This window comes from Coffea arabica, chromosome 10c (assembly GCF_036785885.1).
Source record: "Coffea arabica cultivar ET-39 chromosome 10c, Coffea Arabica ET-39 HiFi, whole genome shotgun sequence".
NCBI classification, from domain to species: Eukaryota; Viridiplantae; Streptophyta; class Magnoliopsida; order Gentianales; family Rubiaceae; genus Coffea; species Coffea arabica.
Window position 1 is genome coordinate 10,427,254 of NC_092329.1, and position 5,211 is coordinate 10,432,464.

Sequence of the window (5,211 nt, forward strand, 5' to 3'; positions counted from 1 at the left end):
CTAAACTAAAATTTCTTTTAAGTTTTAGGTCATTTTGCGAAAGGTGAATAAACTGGATTTCCTCGGTTGGATTTGCTTCTCCATCAGTGAACTAATTGTAGCTTTGAGACAACTCAACTAGCAATTCTGCAAGCTATTTTGGTTCAAAGGCAAGGTAATTAAGCTCAATTTCTTTGCAATATTTTCACTTTACTGTGACGCCCCGACCAAAGGAGGGTTTCCTTTTATACAAGTTTTTGTTGGACGAGTGGAATAGCACCGTTTTTCAGCTTGGAAAAGAAAAAACAATTTTCGAAAAAAGGCAGGGGCCAAATCCGGCCGGAAATCCGGCCAGTTTCTGGCCGGATAGCTAGCCGGATTGCCTAGCCGTTTTGAAAAAAAATTGAGGAACTCACTGCCTTGTATCCGGCCAGGAATCCGGCCGGAAATCCGGCCAGATTCCGGCCGGATTGTGACGTGTCACAGCCGGTCAGCTTTGACCGGCTGCCTTTTTCTTCCCTATTATCTCATTGTTTTGCCAAAAATATCTCATTTTTCTTCCCCTGCTCAACCGAGCTTCATAGAGAGAAAACTCCCAAATTTCCTAATTTCAATCTTTGCCCAAAATCTTGAGTTTTAACCAATGGTTTTGGAAGCTACTCCACACAAGGGTGCACTATGGTGGTTTAAAGCTTTTGGTGGATTGGTTTTGAAGGGGAAGCTTTAGTTTGGTAGCTCTCTTGAATTTGAGGTGAGTTGATTATACAAGTTATTTTTGGTTCTAGTAATGGATAATTAATGGTTTGTGGTGGACATGTGGGTTATTTTGTGGAGTATTTCATGGGTTTATGGAAATTATGGTGAATTTCTGATTTATTGGGTATTTTTCTGATTTAATATGGTTATGGTTCATTAGCCTTGGTTTGATAGTTTTAAATGATGTTAAATGGAGCTCTTGTGCATTAATTGCGGTTGTTTGCGGTAAATTTACGTTTGTGGTGTAATTTCCGGTTTCTAGGGTTTTGATTTGGGAATTTTCAATGGTTGGCCTATAAGCTTTTGATTGGCTTTGATTGAAGGAAATTATGGTTTAATTGAATGTATGATATTGATTATGAATAAAATGGGTGACTGTGGTTAATTGGTATGAGAATTGGTATTTGAATGGTAGGTTGGAAATGTGTAAAATTAAGGGGTTATGCCGCCCAATTCGTGAGAATATGTGTTTGTTTTGCATTTGAATTGATCTTACTTCATTTTATGGAAATTCTTGTGATTTGGACATTAGGAGGATTAAGTTCCATATTAGTGACATTTCTAAACTTTGTCTAAGTTAATTCATCCTTGTTTTGGCCCGTACATGATTGGTATAGGCTAGTCTCATGTTAAGTGGGGTTTTCTAGCCCTTAATTGTGATTAGTGATGGTTATATGCAAAGGTTGGTTCAAGAAGGGTAATTTCAGTTTTTCCCCTGTTTCTAGACTGAACTTGGACTGTCTTTTTCTCTGTGCTTTGGACCGAACCAGCTTTTGCTCAAAACATGAAAGTTGTACGTATATGAGTTGACTACTTGCCTGCAAAATTTCAGATTGATCGGAGTACTGTAACTTGTGAAATGACTGAATTGCCCCTGACTGTTCATAGACCCTGTTTTATGGACAGTTTTCTGTCCTCTTCTAGATTTCGATATTTGACCCTGAAAATGTATAATTTGGCCTTGGAGGTCTTCATAAGAAATGTTGGTTTATGTTTTAGCTTCGTAACGCCATAAGATTTGTGTCCACCGGATAAGCGTAGTTTCACTTGTGATTAAAATGCCAAAAGGTGGCAGGAACTTGTTAAGTTAGAATTCCTTTTATTTGACCTGCTATTTGTAATTTAGGACTCCGACTTGAACAAGCCAATGAGGTACGATGGATGGTTCCTGAGCTGTGTTTGGGTGAGTGAACCTTAACTATTACTCCGAAAGTTACTTTTGAAATAATTCTTGCATTGGTTACACGACTGCATCTCATTGTGTATGTGTGTGTGCCATAACATTTTGGCTCCGATGAGATCTTGGGAAAATCTTGTGCTTAGAACCAATGTCTCCACTACTGTTTGCGCATTTCTTGGAGCACGATGGCTCCTTATACCTGTTTATCTGTTACTTGATCTAAGGGAGCGTTGGATATCTAAGTACAGGGATTTCACTGGCTTCAAAGAGCATCATACGTACATTTGATCGCTAGTTCATGATATCCATTAAATGCTTTATTGTGGAAAATATTTGATTACTGATTTTACTGTTCACTCGCTGAGCTTATAGCTCACCCCCAAATGTTTTTCTTCTCCCCACAGGGATCGAGGCCAAGGAAGCGCTTGTATTACGTTATATGTATGACCGGATGGCATGTAACTTGTATAGTTTAGATTTGGGTTCGTTTGTGTAATTGTTGGATTAGGGTGACTGTTTGGAAATTGGAATGGATGGATTATACCATGTACGATTTGAATTTGGATTGCCTCTTGTGTAATAGCTTAGTGTTAGGGTTTGTATTAATTGATTGGACTTGAATGGATGTACGTGTACATTCAGCTGCGTTTGTGATATGTAATTCTTGAAGGATTTAATGTAAAATACAAGATTTATATTATAATTTATTGGAGAACTGTAGTGATTGATCGAGTCCTGGCGAGAGCTGGGCAGGCGGCCCGTTGACCCCTCTGGTTCGCCTTAGGGGAAAATGGGGTCGTTACATTACTCATTTCCTTTATGGTATAATTGGAGATTATTACATGTGCTTAATACTTGGGAGTTTCTAGACTTTTATGATTATTACATGTGCTCAATTTTTTTGAAGATGTCAACGATCGAGTTCCTTGAACCTGTATAATTAGGAGCAAGAAAATTATTTTGAGTTTAAAGTAAACTTCAAGATTATGTTCATTTTCTTTTATCTTCATTTTTCATTTCTATGGGTTGAAATTAACTTGAAAGAACTATTTTAATATGTGTGATGCCCAGTGCTTTAAGATGCCTCCTTACAGTCCTGGAAGATACTTGTGATGGGTCACTCAAGGTATGCCAAGAGAGATTGTATGATAGATCATGATTCCCGGATGGCAACGAGCTAAGGGAGAAACCTAATGCTCTCTCCTTATAAGAAGAAAACTTCAACCAATCTTGGGAAAGCAGAGATATTCGAGCCATCAGAGGAGTCATTGATCCTTTGAATCTGGGTAAAGACAGACCAGCACTAATCTTATCATAGTAGTCCATTTTTTGTTAAAAGATTTTGTGTTTAGTTTATCTAACAACTTTGAATAGCTTGCTTGATGTGTAAGAAGAAAGGAAAGATAATCATCATGGACATCCGATGCTTTTGCAACATGAAATTTGCGCCTAACTAGGATTTTTTTGCCTTCTATTGGTAATTTTGGCAAGTCTAGCATTTTTATCTAGTTATTTGTGCTTTAAAATGTTGGTAGAATATAATTGTTGACTATTGTAATTTCATTCGAATTTCTCTCTTGTGTAAAATGTCTCTATAGAAAGATTGTGTGTACTGTATTAATTTGTCCATCCAAATAGGTGATAATTGAGTAAAAAGAAGGGAAAGATACTCATAATGGACTTTCTTCCTTCATCATTGCAAAATATTGTTTCTAATTGGTTCATTGCCTAATATTTGTCTTTAAATGGCTGTCTTGGTACTGTGGAATCCATTTTAGGATATCGTTCCCGGGGTAGCATCTTCAAAGTCCTTGCATTCTTCTAAAGTTGAAACTGAGAAGAAAGACACCAAGCAGAAAGCTACAAAGTAAGTTTCCTTGCCTCCCTTTTGTATGATTAATTGCTGTCTTTAAGGTATATTACAATTTATATAATTTAACTGTTTGTTGCAGCCATGTTTTTTGGGTGCTTGCTATAGAAAGTTGAACTTGCTTTCATTTGGAGAAGAAGCAGAAGAGGAGGAGAAGGAATTGGCTCATGTCAAGACCCAGATTAAGAGCATGGTTCAAAGTCGCGGTCGCGGTCATAGTCGCGGCCCAGAACGTTCCACATCGATCTCGATATATCAATCGCAGTCTCGCTGAGACGCAAATTTTTAAGCATTTAATATTTTAAAAATTGTTAATAATATAACAAAAAGTATGCTAAACAAAAATAATAAAAAAAGCAGAAGAAAATTTGTAAAATGTACTATTTTTATACATATTAAACACAATAAGTACTTTTAATCATTTAGTACAATGGCATCTAAAAAGAAATATATGACATCTAAAAATATCAAATATTAACTTTAATTATAAAGGTATTTTTATTTTATAAATATGCAACATAGTAATAATTAAAATTAGGATAAGAAATAACCTTTAATTAAATAATTTATAACATCACAAACCATCCGATTTGCACATTATGAGAAGATGCTCCAATATGTCATTTATGCAATATATATATGTGATATAAATATAAGTATTTTCAATTTCAAAAAAAAATGTAAATGTTATATTAACATACTTTGAAATGTCAACCTCTTTTCTTAAAACTAAAATGAATTTTACATTCTTTCATAGAACTAAATTCATTTATAATTGAATCAATGCTAAATTTTCTAGTAACTTTTTTCCTATGTACACAGTTAGATAGTCATTCAAGAAATTATCTTTCATTTTGTATTGGAATTTTGTCTTGATTATCTTCATAATTGGCAATGCCCCTTTTGTAGTTTTTTGATACAAGAAGAAGATTGAGAACAAATCTAATCAATAGGGCTAAGTTGTATATTTGTATATGGGCCAATAAAGTAATTATTATTTGTTTAGTTCATCGATAATTATGAATTGGGTCTTTTTATTATAATATATCAGATGGGATCAATTTATTATGGATCATCAAATTATATGTTTAATTTTTTGAAAGTTAAATAATTTGAACAATAAAAAATAAACAACTTTTTTTTGAAGAAAAAATAATTCAAAGGTAACTAATTCATATATATATATATATATATATACTTTCATTATATAAATTAAAATTATAAAAAATTAGGGAGAGCCAACTTTATTTTATACATATATTCACGTACTATGAATTAAAATTTTCAAAACTTAGAAGGGTCATGGCCCCCACTCACTCCCTCAACCCCCTTGGCTCCATCAGTGGGTGGATGAAGGGAGGGTAGGGTGGGGCAGTGTTGATGAAACACTGCATGAAAGTCAAAAGTAATAAAAATATATATATAC